The following is a 23,307-nucleotide window of genomic DNA, read 5'->3' as shown; positions in this document are numbered from 1 at the left end:
AGGAAAGGAGCTGACCCTAAAGTCATTGGCACTGCTGGGTGTTACTGAGAGCAAATCATCCTTAAATGTACACCAGGAGACAGAAGTACACAGCTTGACCCAGCAGTAGCACTGTTGCTTCTTAGACACCCAGCACACGGAGCAGGCTTTGCTGAGAAAGGAGATGGTGGTTGGAAGCCAGTTGGGTCTCCGGGCGATCTTCTTTGTCCCATTGCCACACCGTGGAATGAGAACTGAGCAGGCACCCCATGGGGTTGGTCCTACTGTACCTTAAACTGTGCTGAGAGGCCATCTCTGTCCAGGAAACTGCCAGCTTCAACATCTCAGGCTGTTGCAAGATGATCAGCAGGTTCTTCCGTAAGGCTCCCTGGGTGCCAGCAGTGTGTCTCCCCACCAGGCAGCCGTCCTGGCCACCAGCACAGCCGCATGTGGGCACAGACCTGTTGGTTTGTGCCTGGATGAGACACCTACTGATTCAGGCAGCTCTGGAGGTGCAGGTCTCCTCTGCAGACCCATTATTATTATCGTTTTGGAGCCACGACTGGGGTTTATGGCACTAAACCCTTTCACTGTCTCTAGCAGCCAAGCCCTCGGAGGGTGTAAACTGGCGTAGCGCCTATCACCTTCAGTGACAGTCCCAGCCAAAATCTGACCATTTATTTACCTTCTTACACGAGCGATTACCTGGGACCATGCCTGACCACACAGCCTGACCCCGCACGCTGGCTCTTACCCGCCCTACCCAAAGTCCAGCCCATGCCGGAGCCAACCTGGCACAGGATGCAAAACTGTCCTGCTGTCTGGCAACGGCAGAAGGCTTCCCGTGGCCCATCAGGCCATCCCAGCATGATCTGGGATGGGACCGAGAGGATGGAGCGCTGACTGGAGCAGATACCTAGTGACAATATCTGACAGAAAACAGGTTTTGTATAAGATGAGTGTTTTTTAGCTCTCAGCCTCTTTTTATTCAGTTAGTGAGGGAATAATTATTAATGCACGGTGATCAGATGTGGTGAACCAAGACCAAAAAAGCAACGAGAGAGAGAGAAGGAGCGCATGCGGGTGCAGAAGAGCTCAGCTGATGGCTCGGGCACCGGACCTGAGGGAACTGTGTCCCAGCAATTCATGTCCCGCTTTTCATGGGACCATCTCTCTCTTCATCAAGCTTCACGCAGCCCTGTGGTAGGGGACAGTGGCTGGTCAACAACAGCTAAAGACAACAGTCATTTGGGAGGAAAGGCCATAACTTGTGTTGCATTACAAAAAAGGATCCCCAAAGCCAGGTTAGGACATCATTTTCATCTCAGCTGCGAGACCTGCCAACACCTCCCGAAGCCACGGCCAACGGAGGGCTGCTGCCCGTGCCTGCCTCCGCATCCCCTCGCTGCGGCACCGGTCAGTGCTTGTGACAACGACCCACCGATCGCCAGCGCTGCGCGCCGAGGACCAGCACGCTGCCAAACACGGGCCCACGGTCCCCCCGCTCTCCGTGCAAATGTTGAACGCGCAGGACGAAAGAATGACATCAACCATCGCAACACAAGTTATTAATATCGTCATTAGCCAAACAACAAACGTTTCTCTCAGAGCTGTAAAGCAGGGGTGGCATTTTTATTAGCTGAGGTTTCCTCCTTTTTTTTTCCCCTCATTTTTTATGGCCTTATCCACAAATACTGAGAGCCAGAGGGAATTATTTGTTACTTACATTAAAGCAAGAAGCCATCAGACCACAGCACTACAACCACTCCCCATATCATTATTTTCTTCTTTTGGATTTATATGAACCTCATTATTAAACCTTAGCTAATGCAGACATCCTAACAATGCACTGAGTGCTAATAACTGCTAAGCAGCATTATTAATTATTGTAATTACAGCATTTAAAATATATTTTGATTATATTAAAGAGAATACTTTCCTACTTTTCCAACCAAAAAAATCCACAAATGTAGCTTATTAACACTAATTCTATTCTTATTGGTAAAACTATTGTTAGATTTCAAAGGCAGCTAGCCTAGGCCCTAAAAAAATATATCACGCTGGGATGGCGTGGCATGTTCTCAAACCCTGGTGTTGCTTAGCTGGGGTGGGGGCTGGAGAGAGCTTGGCAAAATGTGTTAGCGGGGACTCGGATGAGGAATTCAGTCCTTGAAGTCTGACAGCACCCAGCGCCGGTGGCCTTTGGGAGAGGTGTAAATACATGCATCCCCCCTACAGCTTGGACCCCTGCTTTGGTCCCCCCTAAAGCTGTTTTCAGCGGGTGCTGGCAGGCTCTGTACAGGCTTGGGGGAACCAGGATCACCTGTCCAGTGGGTGTTTATGTGCAGTAGGTGGGACCGGGAACGGTGGGAAGCACCTATAGGGTCACCTATGATGAGTTACAGAGCTACTGTTATGGGTGCAAAATAGGGCCATGATCCTGTGAAAGGCACTCTCATTGTTAACCCTTGCTTGTAAAGTTCAGGGGAATTATTCATGCAGAACCCAGACACACAAATGGCCATATAAACACACGGCCGCACTTTTAATTAAAGATGTGCTGAGATAAAAAGCTTCAGAAAGCAAGTTTAAACAATTAAAAATAATACTAGAAGTGTTAGTCTACCCAATCTGCATGTGTCCTGAGGAGCTCGGGGAGGCTTGCTGTATTTTTACCACCGACAGGACTGTTTGCAGTGATTCCCCTCCGCTCCGCTGCTGGCCGGCAGAACACCCCTCCAGACCTTCCTTTGCTGCAAAGAGTTAAGATTTCACTTGTCAGGCTGTTTTTGTTTCTATTCACATGTCAGTGCCTGTCATTTATTTAGTCAATGGGACATGTCCAAGGGATGGAGACAGACTGGGTTAGTCATTCTGACCGTGGGTCGCCAGTCACTGCAAACTGCCTGAGGTCATTTCCAAAAGCACCACTAACAATGAGAGGGAAGCTGGGCCCGGGAGACCTGCAGGAAACGGCGTGGAGATTAAAGACAGAGATAGTCCTTTGCAAAAGTACACTGGAGGAATGTTCCCTATGTTCTGTCAACAGAGTTTCTTCCTCGCTCAAGACTGTCTATTTTAAGTCTGAGCTCACACCAAAAATGGAAATCCTTGCTCAATGGCTATCAGTGGATCTTGGGTTTCTGGGGCTGCAGCAGCTGAGGAAATGAACCCTCCAGCTCAGCCTTTGTTGCTGTAGCTGCTTTAAACAATTCCTCCTTGTGGCAGCTCTCCACTGGGTTTGCTCCTTTGCCTGGTTAAAGCATGAGGTGTAAAACCCAGCTGGAACCCATGGTACCGCCCTGCGCTACCTGCGAGCATCGTCCCCGCCGGCGTACCCGCAGCGTACCCCCGGCACCGCCACGGCACTCACCGGCACTGCCCGGCTGTGCCCGGCCCGGGGACGGCACCTCTGCCCACGCAGGGCAGCAAAAAGCAGAGCAGGGCTGCAAGGGCCACAGCTCGGGCTCAGTCCGCACTTCCAGGATGCTCTCCTGCTTTGGGGAAGGGAATGGAAGAAGCATAGAAACACAACCATAAGTATTTGCTGCAGCATCTTGGGCTGAAATCAAGCCCCGTGACTCCAGATATGGGGGAACGGGAAATTCCTCTGGCAGCCATCTGGGTGTCAATACGGGGCTGAAATACAAGAGCGGTTTTAGGTGCAGAGATGCACATTCTGCTTTTTAAGCAAAATAGCAAAGGCCGCTCTTACTTAACACATAAGGTACCTCTGGGTGTTTTGGAAAACATTAATAACAACCACATGATTGGTGTAAAACACTGATTTTTCCATCCAGACACGCTATTGTTTTCAGATAAATACATTCCATTGAGCTTTTTTGTATCTGAACTTTCTACATGTGGCTTCTGCGTCTCAGGCAGATGGGAATGGGGGTTTGACAACAATAGCGGTGGCCCAGGAGGAGCCACTGGAGGCCGCTGGCTCGGGAATCGGTGACACAGGCTAAACCCTGCCCTCTGGCGCGGGTGCAATCGCCGGTGACGTGGGAGAGGAGTTGAAGGTAAGGAAGGGACGGGAAAAAATGCTGCACAGTGGATATGAGCTGCTTTGGATAGATAGGGAAAAGCAGAAAAAGCGTTTCTTAGAATACAAACATCCATCATGGGCACACGTGAGAGTATCCAAATTCCTCAGTGTTATATTTATGAAGCCATTCGGGGACATGATACAGGCCAGTTCCTGTAGATTTTTCCATGTGTCATTAAAGATTCAAACTACAGAGTAATTTTCAGTCTTTGAAGACATTGGTCTTGGTATTGCAGAGCCCGGAGGCTGCTCCAGGCAGGGTCTGTCTGCGCTGCAGACGGGAGATAACGCAGAGCCACCACCAGTGCTGAGCAAGCTCAGGAGTCAGGAGCAGGCCAGGAATGACGGGCGCGCCGGCACTGGGGGGAATTTACTCTGCTTGCAGATAAGGAAAGCATCCTGCTTTAAGCACGGGGTAAACAACTTTTAATACACAAGCTAGTTATCTGGGGAGTCCCACGGGAGGAAGCGTAGCTGGTGAGAGGCTCTGCAGGCACATCTGCGCTGTGTGGCACAGCATGGTGTGGGGATGGTGACCCAGCCCTGGCACCCAGGTGGTTTTGGGGAGCCTGGATGCTCATGGGTGCTCACTGGGGATGGGGCCAAGGCTCCACAGGCTTGCAAAAAGAACTCGAGATAGTTGGGTTTGTCTCCGGGAAGAGGACTGGGGCTCCCAGTCTGTTGGTGGCCTCATAGCTGCACATGTAGGACTGGGGCCATCCAGGTTAGAAATCACAAAACAGTTGGGCAAAATCAGAAAGAATGTAAAAAGAAACTTAAAAACTCTTTTTCAGCACAAAAACATTTTTCCCCAGCAATTACACAGGATACCCTGCCAAACTAAGTTCAGGTGTGTTTTCATTGATAAGGCCATGAAAACACTCACAGCTGGAGAAGGCAAGTCATTTCATTTCAGCATGATAACATTTGGGAGAAGCAACGAGACCACAGCTGCTCCCTGGTGCTCCCCATGGAGCCGCAGGGTTCACCTCCCGCTGCAGAACCCAGGTCTGAAACATCGATGAGCATCGCTCCCGGGTGGCATGCAGAGAACATGGGCATCAGCATGGCCCTTCACCTTATCTCGGAGAGGCGACCGAGTCAGGAGGCGATGGAGAGAGCAGGAAGAGCTGATCTCAAGTTCAGAGCCTGATTTACGGCTGAGGCCTCAGGCAAATCACTTGCTGGCTTTGTGGTTTCATTTCCTCATCTTTAGAATCTCTTTCACGGGTGATGTGTGAGGGGGAATTAACATTCAAACTTTGTTTTTAATAAATATTTAAAGATTCGCCTTGTGTTTTATGAATGTTTCTGAATGAACTTTCTGCTGTTGCATAAGGGTCTTTCCCTGCCAGCTCTTTAATCTGAGCTCCTCTCCAGGAGCGGGTGCGATGCCTCTGCTGCAGATTTCTGCTTTCATTGAGTAACAGTTAAGCTGCCTCAGTTAAATGTAAAGGCATGTGAAGAAAGTTTTCTGCTTCCAGTTCTGCACTGCGCTGTGCTGGACACCAGCACGACACATCAAACAAGCGAGTTCCTCTGCATAGAATAAACCAAAGCAGCGTCCAGCACACGCCGATGAGCCATTAGCAAGCTCTGAGTGACACCCAGTACTCCAAAATTCTTCATTTCTGTGTGAAGCATCAGTGAAAACTCTGTTTTCACCAGCCCAGTGTGATTTGGAAGTGAAAGCGTGGGCTTGAAGCTACTCTGTGCTGAGGCCAGTGGAAATTTGGTGCGGGTTTGACCCGAGGACTATGCACGCTTTGGTCTCTGCCTGTTTATTGTTAAACTCATTAAAAACATCAGGGGTTTTGCATCTTAAAAGTCTTTTCTAACTTCATAAAATATGTGAATGCTTAAGAAAGAATCTGTGTGCAACTGTATAAATAGTGACTAACAAGTAGGAATTTTGTGGTGTTCAAAGGGAGCAAAATAAGCTGACGAGCCTGTGGTATAATGAGTTAATTTGCCTTGCAGCCTACCTGGTGCCCGGTGCCAGCTCGCCCTCCCTCAGATGTCGCTGGTGATGGGTCATTCGCTTCTCCACCCAGATGAGTGATTTTAAGTTAAAGTTCCAAAATGAGCTGTCTCAGACGTGCGCCAGCCCAAGGTTGGTCACTTCCTTATAGTATGGATGCTGAATTTCTATTAGATGAAAATTCAAAGCATTGCAAAACGAAGCATTTTGACACTCTGAGTTGAAATCATCTCCATTTCTAAATGACATTTCGTTCTATTTTTAAAATGCTACAAAGTTTTGAGAGCAAATCCAATCATGCATTCAACCAATCCAACATTTTTGTTCAAACCCTCATTTCCCAGAAAAATTGTAAACCACTTCTTTTAGTCAGAACTAGGACAAACCTTTTCCCCAAAACTTTGCAACTGCCAATAATCCATTTTTATCCAGATTTAATATTGCTGTAAAACTTCCTTACTGGAACTTGAAGTTGTCATTAAGTGGATACCTTGCACTGTCGCTAAAATTCATGCCATTTTGTAATCCTGTAATTCCCCAAACTCATCTCAGGCTTCAGCACCCCTGTCTGAGGGATGTTTACAGCTTATTCTTCCTCTGTAGGCAAAATTAACCCACAAGCTAAAACTGATGAAAGGCACATTGCTGTCTGTCATAAGGGGCATATGTTGAAATATGGCAGTGAAAAAAGCCAGCAACGCTCAAACCGCTGCAGAATCCCAGCGGAATGAGGCATGTGAAGAATATTTTATATTTAGTCAGAGGAGGGGAAAAGCAGGAGCCGGATGATGGTGGGTTTTTCATGATGAAGAACATTTCTAGGAAGAGCTCCCTGCCATGGGAAAAGTTCCACGCTTTATTTTTCTAATGAACAACTCTCCAGTGTTTCACAACACCAGGTTCCTTACTATGGAGAGCTGGAGCAAACCTACTGTCCCTCTGTGTGTCCTTTTCAGCCCACATAGCTTTATTAGCCAAGATGGGAGGAAGACTTAGAAGTCATCATCAAAAAAACACCACACCAGTTGCAAAAAGAAACATCATCCTCCTGGGCTCTCCTGAGCTGAGAGGCTTGTTTTACTCTTCACAGTCCCTGGAGGAACAGCCGTCTGCCTGCCTGTTCCTCGGCTGTTTCTTCACCTGTATCTTCTGTATCTCCTCTGCTGTCCTGACGCACTTTCTCCCTGTGTCTGCAAGCACCCGGCCACTAGCTGTGGGTAAGGTGAGAAGCCAAGCAGTGCTGATTAAGGATGGAAACCAATGGCAGAGGGCTGAAAAAAGAGTGAACTGGTTCCCAAGTAGAGGATCCACACAAAACCTCAGGTTTAAGAGACACTTAAAAGCTGCACTGCACTTTTGTAGGTGGAGCGAGTCTCACCGTCTGGCATACACCTCTCAAACCATGATGGGAATTCACATTTCCTGCTGCCTTCTAAGGGTACGAGCACTTGGAGTCCATCAAATAACAGACTGCGCTGCTGCCTGTGAAGTTCCCCCCTTTGATTCTCCTGCTGAATGCCTAAGCCAGCCGACTTGGCCAGGAACAGACTCATTTTCAAAAGCGGCAGTCACATTTCATTCCTGAATGCTCTCTCTATGTCCCTCCCGCCGCAGAGCGTCTCTGTGCTGGACCACATCGCACTGCTCCTGCAATGGCTGCTCTGTCTGAGGTCTCCTCTGCTTCACGTGAGAAGGTGGAACAATGCTGCTTTCTGAGCGCCCCTCCAGAATGGAGGAGTTGGACATTGTTTTCTTTTCCTGTTTTGTTTTGCATGGAATAACTCCCCTCTACGGAGTCACTTCGGCTCCAGAAACAGGCTATTAATAAACTTAACTGCTTTGGATAGTCCAAGCCAAATGCTGGCCTTAGAGGGGGGAAAAAAATCTACAATTGCATAGAGCCTTTTCATCCCCGAGAGCTTTCCAAAGCCCATGTAGTGATTATCCACCGCTGAAACACCACCACATCTGCGGTGGCACAGAGGAGCTGTTTAACACAACAGCCCAGTCTGCCCGTCCTGGCGCTTGGGTGAATGGAGGTCTGTATGCACAGCAGATGCTTTCTCTAAGTTGGATGCTGTTTGGTGGCTTTCATCAGCTTGCTTTTCATCTACAAATAAATGGTCATATCAAAGGGGACAAGGGGTGGCCCTGTGGTTAAGGCACAGAGCTGAAACTCAGGAGTCTCGGCAGGAGGTTGAGACAGTCCTTTGGTGTCAACATATTCTCTGCTGACCTATCAGGTTCTGCAGAACATAAGCTTTAGGTTTTAAAGAGAGAAACAGTTCAGTTATTTGGGAGTCTAAGGTCCAATTCAAGCAGCCAACGTGGATGAAAGCACAGTTGTACCCTGTGCTGCCCCTTCACCTTTAAATCTTACTCCAGGCACAGGATCAGACTCAGGCTGAAGCCACTTCTGATACAACCAAGTGTGTCCAGCGGCGGGCAACATACAGGGATCACAGGAAGAGGCTAAGAGCTACTTTGGTAGTGGGTGAGCTGATATTTAGACTATATGAAGGCAAGTACAACGTCCAACCTACAGACAGGACCAGAGCTCCCAAGGAAACAGAAAAGGAAGTCGACTGTGTACCAGATCTTGCTCCATGTGATACCTGAAGCCAATGGAATTGCACCGGATCTGTGCAAAGAGAAGCCAAAACCAGAATCTAGCACCAGTTTTGGAACGGGATGCATGCAAAACCAACACACAGGTGTAAGACCAACAGAAAAAGTTGAACCCTGAGTACACCTGCCATTCTGGTATGGATCTCTGAAAGAACAGAGGGGCTTAGTTCTTTTCCTTTTTAAAACTTATTATAAAGTTAATAGAATATAAAATGAATAGAAACAAGAAATGGTGCAAGCCAAATGTTCAACTCCAAGCACTCACAAGCCATAAAACAGCATCTGCCCCCCTCCCCACCTCCCAAAATAGACTGGAGCCTAAAAATCAGTAATTTTCAAACCAACACATCTTTCACTCAAAACCCCCAAATAACTACAGGTTTCACTTTCTTTTAGTCTCTCCACCATCAAGAAAGCATAGCAGCTTCATATGAATAGAGTAACTGCCTCTCCCTGGCATTAACCCACCCCACCCCAGCAGGCACTGTGGTAGGTCACCTCTATTCTCTTCTCTGTTCTTAAATGAAATCATTTTTTGCCCAGGGATCAGGGCTGGTGCCTTCCCCATGATCATTTGTACTTGCCCTTGGCCTTCAGAACATATTGTTCAGGTACTTGAGCTGACAGACTGGGAAAGCGTTCCCCTTGCTCACCGCAGAGCAAGGCTTTGCCTCTTCCACCAGCGCCATGTGACTGATCTGTAGGAACTTGCTTTGGCACCATCAGATTAGCTGCAGTTAACATCACTTATCCTGAAGTTTCTTCCCAGTGAGCAATGAAACATACCTAATCCAGGCAGATTAAAGAGAAACACATTTCATCATCCATCCCGCAGCTTCAACCACTCCATTAGAAGGCGAAAGGCATTTGGTTTTATGAATTGCTCATAGCTCCATCAGACTGAAGCAACAGTCGGCGTCCGTGATAGAGACACAGACTGACATGTTTCAGATATATGGGGGATGCTTAGCTGTGAAAACGATTTTCACGGTGCTTTTCTCAAACTGCTGCAGATGCTTTGTACCCTGTAACAGCACCCAGCCCTAAGCGGCTGCTGCTTTCAGCACATGCTTTCCATGTCCTGCTCAGCCACCAGGCCAGCCAGCCCCACCACTGCCGCTCCAGCCTCCTCCCAAGACCTTCTCTGGGCTCGGTTTGGGAGACTGGGAGATAATGCTTTACGTGCCCTTACCCAGAATACAACACTTCTCATGTTTTAACCTGGTTTTCTAAGAAAACAAAAGCTTACATAGTCATTTTCAGTGAATGCATGCCTATGTGCGTGTGCTCCCCACACCGTGGCAGGGACTTTAAAATCATGGGTTAATCGCCATCTACTTTAGCAGCAGTGTGGCGGGCTCAGCTGTACTGCATGCAATGGGCTCCAGGAACACTGCAGCCAGGAGAAGGGCAGCCTCCAAGTACTGCGGCTGGGGAAAGACCGAAGTACAAGCTCAGAAGATGCAACACCAAGGAATCCACCGGCAGGATGGAAATACTATGTCAGAAACAGCTTGAATTTGAGGCTGCATTTCCTTTGTTACCAGAAATCTAATCATAAGGCAAAAATAAGGACGAAACCAGAGTTTCACTATTTCTGCTGCTCACGGAGCAAATTGTTTTTATTATCATAATAAAAAAAGACTTGACCTCCAGAAGCGTGGGGGAGTACTAATGACTTTCTAAAACCTCTCTCTGGAAAAGGTGGTGACCACCGACCCAACGTAAAACATAACAGCCTCCCTCGAGCCTTGATCCCCCCCCAGAGTTTCCCATATCCCCTGTTTCATCTGACCCCTGGACTGCGTGCTCTCAGAGCAGGGGCTCTCCTGTGCCTGCCTGTGGCACCACCAGCTTCTGAGCTCCAGGAGGACCCTGCCAGGACCATGGTATAAATGATAAATAGCCTCCGTGAAGTCCCTGTTTTCTGAGACACGGTTGGCCACAATGAAGCAAGAACAGAGTCAGCAAAGACTGACTGCACCCTCCGATACAAAACAGAGCCAGTGCTGCTCCGCTCTGCGATGATACAGTGTGAACCAATTTAGACTCAAACCAGGCTTTTCACTTGCCACCAAAATAAGCATATTATGGAATTGCTATCCTCCCCAAACCACACGGTTGTTTTAACGACCTCCCATTTAAGTATTAAGGAGTGAAATGCCTAATCCTGTCGAGTGTGTAAGAATGTGACTCATTTCTTTAACGCTGTGAACTACCTCCTTTTTGGCAGCTGCTCCGTACGGCAACTAGTGCAGTGTTCAAAATGGCAGGGCTTGAATCTGCTAAATGAAAATGATAAATAAGTTCTAACTGTAGGTAATACCTAATATAACATGTGAGTGTGCAATAATATTATTCTAGTTGCCAAGCAACTAACAGGAGGTACAGTGAAAGAAAGAGATAAAACATCCTGAATATGGGTACGCACTTCATTCGCTTCATAAGGGACCCTGCTCGTGCCGGGTTTATCAGATCTTGCCCAGTGGTTAGCACCAAGATCTGCGCTGTCTGAATAAAAAGAAAAAAGGTGATGAATGATTTACAGCAAATCAGGACCGGATTCAAAACCCATAGAAATCCCCGAGAGTCTTGCCCTGGCAGCTCTGAGCTTTCTACCAGGCTGGAAACGGACAACGCGATGGTAGAAAATGTAACGCTGTGGCTGCGGTCATCTCCCACGTGGAGGGGTTCTGCCACTGCAAATGGTCACGGTCTTCAAGTCAGCTCCTTAAACTCTTCCTGTGATATAAGCAGCAAGCAAACAAGCAGAAACAACCCATGGCTGTGCACCTATGTGTGTGTTTAACTGCATCTGTTGTTCATGTAACCACTTGTTTGTGCACATCTATGCATGCTGCAAGATGCTACTCAGGCAATTATCGGGGTGAGATGGCCCCTAATAGGTTTTCATAAGCAGAACCCAAACCACTGAGCCCTCTCTCGCAATTCTCCAAGCAACAGCGCTGCCGCCTTAGTCTTCCAATTGAAAAGGGGTAATTGCATTATCAGTGAGAACTCTCAAGATCTCCCAGGAGATGTTCTGGAGCTAGCAGGATCAGGTCCTAAGCACGCATGATTCACTGAAATAAACAGTGGCCTGCGTGTTTAAACTTGGCTTTCACATTTGCTCCCGGAAATGAATAGCCCACACTCCACTGCATCAGCACCGGACAGGATGTCCATAACATATAGGTGGTTTTAACGTCCGATGAGATAGCTTTCTCTGGTAGGCATGTGTCACCCTGCTTCTTTTGGGTGTGAAAAAGAAAGCTGAAATTTTAAAGCTGCTTCTAAAACCTGGCCTAACACATGCAGAAATACAGGCTCCCAGCAGGCAAGCAAGAAGTGCATTTTTTATTTCTTTTTCCTTTCTGGGCACTCTTTTGGCTCTTCTCCTCTGGCTGGAGAAAGCGATGCACCAGACCCAGACAGCCACGCGTTGGATGTTAGAGCTAGTGCCACCCATCAGTCCCTCCAAACGATGCTCGTTTCTTTTTTATATTAAGCAATGCATTGCACCTGAGTTGTGCATTTTAAGAAACCACTCAGACTTATCTCCAGCTTCACGTAGCTTGTTAAATTGGTGAGCTAAATGAAATCAGAAACAAACTTAATGTGAAATCTCACAGTTATCTCACTGCAAAATTACTGGCATACAGTTACTCCATGGAACATACAATAAAAACAAGTACAAGGCAGTTTTAAAAAGAGACACAGGAAGAAAAGCACATAGCAAGAGAAGAACAAAACAAGCAGTGCAATGAGCTGAGGCATGTTATTTACCGAGTCCAATGTTTGCTGCAAATGTCACCCCTATTTTTTTTTCCCCATTTGCAGATCTGTTTAGTTAAACTGAGTTTCACACCTGCTACTTGTAATGTCCGACTTGTCTGAACTTCCAGCCGAGAGGCTGGGCTGCTGCGGGACCTCCCAGCAAACCGACGGGGAACCGCTCGCAGCCCTGCCCTGGGTGCCTGCAGCAAACAGCTGCCAATAAAGGCCTGACTCCTGGATTTAAGGGTAAGGATTTTCAGTAGGAGGCTCTTCTGTGCTGACACTTATGAATCCTCAAGGTTCTGTAGACATGTGTATGGTGAAGGGTCTGGAGCACAAGTGTGCCGGGGGGTGGCTGAGGGAGCTGGGGGGGTTTAGCCTGGAGAAGAGGAGGCTGAGGGGAGCCCTTCTCGCTCTCTGCAGCTGCCTGAGAGGGGCTGGAGTGAGGGGGGGGTCGGTCTGTGCTCCCAAGTCACCAGTGACAGGACGAGAGGAAACGGCCTCAAGCTGCATCAGGGGAGGTTTAGATTGGATATTAGGAAAAATTTCTTCACTGAGAGGGTTGTCAAGAACTGAAACAGGCTGCCCAGGGAAGTGGCTGAGTCACCATCCCTGGAGGTATTTAAAGGATGTGTAGACGTGGCACTTAGGGACACAGTTTAGTGGTGGACTTGGCAGTGCTGGGTTAACGGTTGGATCTGATGATCTTACAGGTCCTTTCCAACCTAAACGATTCTGTGATTCTATGATTCTATATCAGTCCTGGCCATCAATCAAATACTTGCAAACAATGACTAACATGAGCCCACACATAGCTCTGATCAAGCACACCCCTGTGCTCACCATCCCTCACGAGCTGCCCGGCTGGCTGTGTCACACCACACTTGGCCATGGGGATGGCTGCCTTCTGATCAAGAGACGACTGGTACCAAAGGGAGGCATGCACGTGCTTGCTTTAAACCTAAGTAACTCATATTCTAGCCCCAGGACCGGCTGCAAGCGTTACCCCACTGCTTGGCACACATGTGGCCAGGTAGCCAGCACAGAAATCCACTTTGCAATGAAAACACTGTTCGGGGCACCCAAGCTGAAAAGACCAGAGAAAACTTGGGTCAACATACATACGCTCTGGTCACGCCTCCGATGGCAGCTCTGACAGAGTGTATGAGTCACCGGGAAAAGATTAGAGGAAAGTTCCCTTCTGTTTTAATGAATGAATAAGCTCTAAGATTTTTCTAGGGTGTGGAAAAAGATAAGGCTTAAGGAGGAAATGCAATTGTCTGCGTAGCTTTCAAGTCTACCTAGTGCTTCCAGCGCATTCCTAGAAACAGTTGGCATTTGATGGCATAACACGTAGTTGCCTTCAAATAATTTTCTGGACTGTCTAACTGGAACTAGTGTACCTGAGATCCTAATCGCAACACATTTCATTGTAGAAGGTTTACAGGTTTTATGAAGGTCTTCATGTACTGCCTAAGTCCGAACGGCCACATGTGAAAGCCTGTAGAAGGATTATTCACTGGAGCTGCATGCAGTGAACCTAATGGTGGAAGAAACTTTGCTGTGGCTATCTAGATCCCTTGAAATCTGCAGAGGCAGGTGAGGCACCAGAAGCAGCTACGTCCACTTGCTCCATGGCCCAAGTAAAGGGCAGAGACAGGCTGCGACTCTTATTCCAGCTCCCAAGCAGTAGCAGAAACCAGAAGTGGCCACGCAGGTTGAGAAAGTTGATTTTGCTGGCTTACACCTCCAAAGACTTGGATATTATGTGGGTGGGACACCCATAGAAGAGCATCTCTATGGGTCTGCACAACAGGTTTGCGGACCAAAACCTACCACCACTACAGAAGTCTCAAGTAAGCAAGAAATTGCTCCACTCCAACCATATAGTGATACACAGAGTTCAGAGAACAAACTGGAGCAACATGCAACCTGGAGACTTCATCATGTATATGCTGAAGCCGTCTTCACTCTGCCCTACAGTGGCCCTTCAGGGCTCAGACCATCAGTGAGTGGAGGCTGCTTACCTGCAAGGGCAGAGCCGGCACCAGTCTGCTGATGGGGACCCTGTCAATGCTTTCTCAGAGCAACCCCGTGCAGCCTAAGTGGGTCCTTTACAGCAGATAATTTTTTTCTGTTTTTGCCTCTACCGTGAACATGGGGTTTGAGGTGAGTTATCGCACGGGGTGTGCTGTGGCGGGCAGGCTCCCACTAGCTGAGGAATGTGGGGCAGCTCAGAGCCGGGAGTGCTGGCACCACCCAAGGGGGTCTGTCTTCTTCTGCTGGCATCATATCTAGTCTTCTTCAAGAGAAGGTTAGAGCCCGGGCAGATAACCATGAGCTGCGTGTGGCTGCGACAGGATCTCTCACACCGAACTTTTGGACTCCTTACAGTATGAAACTAAATATTATCCCCTCACCGGCTCCGCAAGATGTCTGTGAAAGATGCAGCCAGGAATACTCAAGTTCACCCACTGGGGAAACATTGTGTTACGTGAAGATTGCAGCCTTCTCCCCTTATCTGTGAGGCAGTTGATGAAGGGCCTGGCGTCAGTCTGGCAACTCTGATGGCTCCCATTTAGCACCAGCGAGAGCTGCCTATCAGCAGAAAGCTGGGGCAGATAGCAGACGGGACTATCTAATCACATACCTTTTGCATTAGTGCTGCCATATATTCCTTCCATTTACAATCAGGAGACTGGACCGCACTGAATTTTCACAGGAATGAACTGTCAACAACCCCATCCTTCCCAAGGCCTAAAAATGGGTGCTTTATCACAGAGGCCAGTAGACTTCTTTTCTTAGACTTCCAGGCAATGGCCGGAGCAGACTTGGAGCCCCCACGAACGAGACATTAAGGAGACCTTTTTGAGATAACAACAGTTCACTTGGCTCTCTTAAGAATGCCTTATGGCTGTTCCTTTTCAAAGCCGAAGTAAGGAAACTGGCTCAATTAGAGCATATCAAGAAACTTTGTGTCTCCTGGTTTGTTTACCTTTTATCACTGCTCTTAATATGCTTTCCTGCTTTTCCAAGAGGAGTAGGAGGGCTATGCTTTGTAAGATCACACTAGAAAAATCAAGTAAGTAAGAGGCAGCTTTTTAAAGTAACAAATCAGAATTAACAACAGGACAGCAAACAACTGCTACCAGCTTTCTGCTAGCTTGATGTTTCACTGCTTCTCGGTGCATTGGTTTGGCTGCCTGATTAAATTTCATCTCACTTTTGCAGAAGAATATAGTTTTGTTTAGTACACATTGCCAACCTGTAACGTCTCAGGTCATGTTTAAATAGCCTGTGTGACTATTAGCTCTTTCCTGAGCCAAATGCCCATTAGGACTTGTCCTAAATAAAAAGCCCAGTAAAACATCTTCCTTAAGAATGGCATCTTGAAACATTTTTCAAAGCCAAGCCCCAAGTCTGCAGCAGATTCAAGTTCACCAGCTCTCAGAGCCTACATTATGCCATTAATTGCAAGCATAATTAACGATGGCCAAATTTCAAAAAAGTGCCAAATTAGATTTCACTTGAGACAAGTAGATGTATTTTGGATGACTGGATAAGGCCAAGTCCTGCCTGCCACTGAAGCCTAGAAGTCTGGTCACAGACAGAGAATCAGATTTGCAGCCTTCACATGACTCAGCTCTCCAAGCTGGAATCAGATGCTTAGATCCCCCCAACCGGAGATCTGGACACGCAATTGCCTTAAGTGCTTCTGAAAATAAAAGTTTTCCTTTGGAGGTCAGTTGGTTCATCCTACTTACATATAAAGGCTTTTGTTCCTCCTGCACCCCCCTCCTTCTGCAGGCGAGCTAGAAACCCTGGCAGTATCCTGCACTGCCACAAGGTTTCCCGATCCTTCTTGTGCTGAGAAGGAAAAATAATAACAGAAAAAGGAGATGAATCCTCCATAAAAATCTGATTTTAATCCAGTGAAAATCCTGGGTGAATTTTCAAAGGATTTTTTATATTACAGTGACTTAGTTCACACTTGGTGCATCCCAGCAGCACGCTGAGCTGTTCAAAGCTTGATCTGTGATGATCTGTTCTTACCTCAACTGTATTTGAAACTTTCTTTATTGCTTGGTCTTTGGGACAGTTTAGGAGAGGGGAAATAAAAGCCTGGCCAGTGAAGTCCAGTCTTCAGCTAGCTTGATCTGTAACTCAGGGGGTCGGACTATTAAACATCCAGTCTCGCCCTGTCCCTCCAGAAAACTAATTTTACGCATTTCCCACTGGGAGATAAAATGCAGGTCTGCTCCCATTCCAGGGCCCTTTGTCTGGGACACAAATAGCTTTGGAAACACTCTTATCTATGCTCAAATGTCCTTTTGGAAAATATATTGGCCTGCAAAGGCTGTCTTGGTACCACTAAGCCTCTTCATAAGAAAAATGGGAGCTCAGCCCACAACCAGAGCTTTTCAAGGAGATTTGCTTTCCTCTTAACACCAACTTCCCACAAACACAGAGAGACAAACGTCCTAGCCACAAGAGAAGCCTCTTACAACCTGTGTTCCCCCTGAAAGGAACCTGCCCACCCATTTTGGGGGGAGTCCTAGCAGGTTGGCTCTGAGTGTTGGTCCTGTATGTGGTCATGGCAAGAGGATGCTGCACCCCCAGCACAGCCCTAGCCGTGCTCCCCAAGGTCAGTTTATCTCCTGCCTGGAGCGCTCCTGTTATCCAAGGCAACTTCTCTGGGATCTCCCGTTTTACACATGCTTGACATTTTTTACGGTTCCTCTTAAAACCTAGGTGTAGTCTCAGATGAAAAAAACCAGGCTTATATCAATTGCTGAAAGCAGAAACAGGTCGGAAGCACGGGCAAGTTGAAACCTAGTCTTGAGTGGCTCGGGGCTGGCCAAGACATCCTTGGGTTCGAGCCCCTGTGCTCTGCAGGTTTCCTGAACCTGACCTCTTTCTCACGTCAGTGACACTTGGCTTATGTGGGTTTAGATTTCACAACCAAAGCTTTGGCACCACTCCTGTTACGGTGCCAGAAAGTAACAAGCAATCACTAACTACTGACACATCTGCTGCCTGAGGACATTCAAACCCTGTCTGCGTAAACCATTATATACATTTTTGCGGGGGAAAAAAAAAAAAAAAGAGTCTGGCCTTGCATATCAGTAACGGCAAAATCCCAGCACGCCTCTCCTTTCCTCCATGCCAGCCAAACCTGCTCCTTCACACCTCTGCAAAGGGGCTCTGGGATCTGGCAGCGATGACTGCCAGCGGATGGTTGTATTTGGGTGACTGTCTCGCCTGGCAATGTGCAGCGCCAGGCTTGGTGTGAGCTGCTGAGTTGGGTTTTGGAGCCGGTCTTGGACTCCTGTCTCAGCGAACACCAGGATTTCCTCTCACAGTATCAGAGGAGATGGAGCGATGGGAGCAGTGTGAAGGCAGAGGTAGGCACAGGCACTGCAGGCAGCAGCTTGGTAAGCCCCCATCTTCATATGCTGTCATAGCAAAGGCTTATCTGCTTATCCTAGGCTCACCCCTAGGCTGGTCCCTAGCATGTCCCAGGCTTATCCTAGTTGTAAAGGAGTAGGCAGGGCTGACACAGCACGAAGGAGATGCCCACGGGGTGAATCTTCCAGCAGAGCTGGAAGAGACTCCTCCAGACATCTCCCTTGCCCAGTCTTGCACTGGGGGCTATTCCCAGCACGGACACTGCCTACCCCAAGCGAACAAGTTGGTCCAGGTGGTTCCCAAACCCCCTGCCTGATGCTTTGCCCAATGGCTCCCAAACCTCCAGCGTTGCGGAGCATCAGGCGCCTCTTGCAGACCACTGCATGCCCCAACCAGCCCCCAGATGCGAGCAGTGGGACGGAGAGGTAACTTTTATGGTTGATGGCAGTTTACGGATGAGCTGTAAGCTCCTTCCCATGGCCTCCGGGGTCACCGGCGGCTGCCATTTGGGAACCATGGCTCTGCATGTTGCGAGGATGTATTTCCACCGCCCCGCATTCCACACACTGGTGTCTTTAAAGGCTGACACGTTGCAAAATAAGAACAAAATGTTTGCAGCACGCTATCAAACCTCAGTGGCTTCATTTATCCCCACAGGACTGGTGTAAATGGTCAAACAAGATAGCAGAGAGCCAGGCCCACCGCCTTTTGGCCTGAAGCCCAGAGAGCAACGATCAGTGCATTTTTCCATCAGCTCTATTTATGAGTTGTCTCTCCCCAGCGCTGGAACTACCTTTGTCCTTTGACAAAAAGCCCCGTCTCCAAGTATTTCTGAGGTTAATCACTCCAGTGATGGCATTTTCTGGTGAGACACGTAGTCATTGCTGTCACCTCTGATGAGCTACAGGCTTGCTCCGACCTGCAGGAGCACAGCAGTGCTGCAGCACGGTGTCTCTGCCGGCACGGTCCCCGCACACCCCCGGCAGCTGTGGGATTGCAGCCCTAAATGCCCAATAATCCCTCTAAATCTGTGGGATTTCATATGCCCTTTAAAGAAAGAGCAGATTTTTTTTGTCATCATCTTCTTTCATTTGATAACATGGACGAACCTGCCCAGATCACCCACTTGTGCAGGTCCTGATCTGAGATATTTAGAGAACTTTTATTTTACTTTGACAGGAACCTCTTGCACACTCTCACTGTACATCCCCATGCTAGAAAAGGTGTCTCCTCACATGCATATGCCCCAGAAAATAGAAGAGGCTGAATCACCCCCTGCATTACATGGAAGACTGTTGTTTCATTTACTTAATGGAACACATTTTTACAGGGCCTTCACCCCATCTCTGAAGCTGCAGGCTGCTTTTTCTTGGCCATATTTTGCATGCACTTTGTTTCCTTATCACACCATATAATTCTCAGACAAATGAAAATCTGGGCTTTCACTTGCACAAACATTTGGACACAAAAACCTTGCCATTGCCAACTCCTACAAACGTATCCTCATAGTTGATGGTTTTTGTAAGGCCTTGGTCCTGGGAGACCTGTGAATATACCAGAGTCTCAACTTTCATTTTTTTCAGAAGTAATTTTCTAGCCTTCGCTGTTACAGAGAAAAGTATAAAACCCAGGAACCCCAATAATGCAAAAGGTAGAAGGCAGAGAAAAAGAACTCCCTTGTTATGATTTAAAAGAATATGCATTTGCTGGATTTTTAAGGGAATGTTGTGAGTTGGGGTTGGCAGAGGCTTGGGAACACAGCCCAGGACCCCGCTCCAGCACCTCCTCTGGAAAGGGGGTCCCCTGCGACACCCACTCCCTGCTGGGGGTTCTTACCCTGGGAAGTACTTCACCACGGTCTCCAGACATCACCATTTCCAGGCTGTTTTTCAACTTGTTACAAAAACTAAAGATGCATTGTATGTATCAGGCTGCCTTTGCCAAAATAAATAAACTCATAGATGCCTTTTTTTCCAGGCATTCACAGTCAAACGAACGCTAATATTAACAATCGCTATGTTAGACCCAAACTTCTGTGAAATAATAAAAGAAGGTGACACTATAACCTTGCATCTTAAATCATGTGTGTAATGCACTCCTGTCTATCTGCTGATTTCTATCCAAAAGCACTGGTAATTAATAGATAAGTGATAAGACAGAAAGTAATAATTCCAGGAAGCAGAACAATTAATTTTTATGAAAGACTGCAGTACTGTTTGCTTTCCCTAGAGTGATCTGGTAGCAAAAAGTTCGTTGCTGATGCTGGGGGCGAGGGGTGGATGACGGTGGGAATTAAAGATCAGTGGTCACTGTTGCAGACCTGTTGCGGCCCACAGGAAGGGTGCAGGGTGCAGGATGCCTGTGCCTCCATCAGTGTAACTCTATTCATGTTGGACAGGCAAGCATTGCACTGTGGGGGCCTGTAAAGTAATGGGCATATCCCTTGGACCTTCCGATTAAACGGTGTAGGACAAAAAAGGTGGAGAGATGATTTCACAGGGGTGTGCTGGAAGCGGGTATCAAGGATCTGTATCTGGCTTTACACAACCTTTGCACAGCTTTACATCAAAGGCAAGGCAAAGCCATGAAGACGAGAGCACCAGGGTCTCAGCGCGTAGATATTTCAGCCTCGTATTTTAACACAAAACCCCTAGGTCCCTTTCTGCTGCCACACAATTCGATGGGAGCAGAATCTGCTTGCTCAACTCCTGAAGAGTAATTGTAGGCTAATAACATGTGCCAGCATGTGTGTTGGGATGTTAAGTATGTGTGTAGGTGCCTCTGGAAATATGTCGCTTAGAAAACACCCCTTCAGCCCACAGAAGCACTGCTCAACAACAGGAATTCCTTCAGATCTATATTAATTCAAACTCTAAAGCCACTTTTTGTTGCTATGCCAGGCAATAAACCAGTGATAAATGAAGGAATTTACACATCAGACATCTAAGATTCCTCTCCCTCCTTTCCCAAGAGCAGTACGAGGGGACAGTTAACGATGCTAGTTTATGGTATAAATATTTTGACAGAATATATTTTGATACCATAAATTTTAACAGTTCTGGCTGGTTTTAAACTCTGTTTTTCCCCGACCAGGAATCTGTGTAAAGTAATAATATCTGAAGTGTTTCTTAAGGAGCATAACCTGTCCCTAGGAAAACATTCTCCTTCCCTTAAAATAATATCGCTTCTCCGGACAAAGAAGCTCCAAATGCCTGCACTGGCAAAGAGTTCAAGACTCAGAGCTCTTTTAGTCCATGTTTAGGTGAGATCTTGCGTGTAGGGCCACTTGCTCACACACCCTTCCCGGTGGGCTCCCCTTGCCACTCCACCCGTGCACCGCTGAAGCCCTGCTGCCCCCACCTCTGCAGCACCCTGCCAAAGCAGGGAAGTGCTGCCGCTCTTGCTTACACTAGGGAAAACAAAGCAAAAATAATTGACTTGCCCAAGGTCGTGATGAAAGACGAATTTTAAGGAAATGGAGGAAGAAACTGAGCATCAGTGTCCTGGGAATAAGACCTAGGGATGGGTTTATCCTACACATGAATCCAGAAAGAGAAGCTAGGATGCTAACACTGCTACTTTTCTGATTCTTTCATGCAGGGCAGCCGTTTTGAACATACATCTTGGTTACTTCAAGTGACAGCATAACTTGTCGCATTGAGCCACGGACCAAGGTTTGTTTGTTGTGGAGTCAATGACAAACTGTCCTTGGCTTCCATGGGAACCTCAGGGCGCCGAGACGAGAGGGCTCAGAGGATGTGAGAAATTATGCAGCGCTCAGTCTGGGAATGTGTCCCTGCCATAAAACTGGCACCTTCACCTGTCTGCTCGCTGCCTGGGGCAGCAGGAGGAGGTTGGCTTTGCCCGGCTCTCGGGGAGAAAAGCGCCCTCGGTTTAGCACAGAGGGAGAAGGGAAAGCTCTTCCCACAAAGCCCACGGCATAACTGGGCATACCTACGAATGAGCAAGCTTTCACCTTGCCTAAAGCGACTTGTGCCATCAGCCTGTATGTCCATTTGCAAGGCTCTCGGTCCCTCCTCGCACGCCTTCTGAGCCCATTTTCCAATAACTGAGAGGACAGAGACCTTGAGACGTCCAGTTTCGCAGCAGCCGCCCTGCAGTGTGGGGCAAGAGGCACACTCGTTTCCCTGAAGGGTGACCGGGAGCACACGGGCAGTGACCGGCACCTTCCGCTGCCCGTTTGCGTGGGAGCATGCAAGGCAGCGGCAGGGACTGAGGTGGACAGACCACGAGAAATCATCCAGCACAGATAGGATTATTATACAGAAACATGCGAGGGACAGAGGCTACAAACCCCAGTGAAACCAAGCTTTGTTAGTGCCACTGCTTAATGAACAACTTGTTTAATTACACAGTTGAAAAGGAACCAGTTTGGAACAACTTTCCAATACGCTTCTTGGATGTCATTACACCCAAATAGGTCTGTTAATGGGATGAATTTCAAACACCCTGCAACTGAAGTTTAGTTAGATTCGGGGTTATAGAGTGCACTGGGACACGTTTCCCACAGTAGAGCTTAAATTCTCTGCAAACATACAATTAAAATTCTCAGATTGCACTAAAAGTTGCTACAGCTTAACCTTTTGCAACAATTTTTGATGGCCACATTTTTCTCTTTCGTAGAAAAAAAGAAAAATCTACAAACAGCAGGGCCCATGTCAATCTTCAGACATGCCAGCTCAGGGCTGAGAACTAGATAGGCGGAAAAATGTTGCTGGGAGAAGGATCTGGCTGTATCTGCTTCCGAACTTTCCCATGCACAGAAATGAAATGTGGACCCCGGCACCTCGGTGTCTGGCTCCAGCTCTAAAGTGGTTTCCACTAGTTATAGAACATGCTGACAGCCTCTTCAGATAAGTAGGGCAAGGCAAGGGCACTCGGGCACTTGGCAGCCGGAGACTCAGGCGTCCTGCTTGCATGGCTTCAGGAGCAGCTTTTGAACCCCTGTTCCAGTGTCTATGAGCAATTCCTCTACCAAAGGCACCTGACCCATAAACCCCTTTGGTAATTTAAAGCTCATTAAAATCTCCAATCAATAGCGCAGGACACTTGGAAGCCCTCGAATCCATTACTGTAAATGTAAGAAGAATGGGAAGGCAGTTGCTGCTGAATGCGAACTGACTTCCATGTCTGCTCCCAAATTTAAAAGGATTCCAAGCTGTCTGTCCATCTCAGGTTTTTACACCATTGCCCATCAGTGGTGCCCAAATCCCTTCCCCATATCAAATAGTTCTCAATGCCCAAACCTTTAATGGCATTCATGGAATATCTGTTCTTTTTATCTCTTAAGGATAAAGCTTCAGTGGGATCTGGAGCTCTCACATGGTGATATTTATTAATTAGTTCAAATAATGCCAATTAATTAATTTTAAATTTATTTAAACATACATTTAATCATGCTTTTTCAGGGTGGTGGGAGAGGCAGAGATTTTCAGATAGCTCCAACGTGGAGACAGACGCA

Source organism: Phalacrocorax aristotelis, chromosome 7 (genome assembly GCF_949628215.1).
Source record: "Phalacrocorax aristotelis chromosome 7, bGulAri2.1, whole genome shotgun sequence".
Classification (NCBI taxonomy): Eukaryota; Metazoa; Chordata; class Aves; order Suliformes; family Phalacrocoracidae; genus Phalacrocorax; species Phalacrocorax aristotelis.
This window is presented reverse-complemented; position numbering follows the sequence as displayed.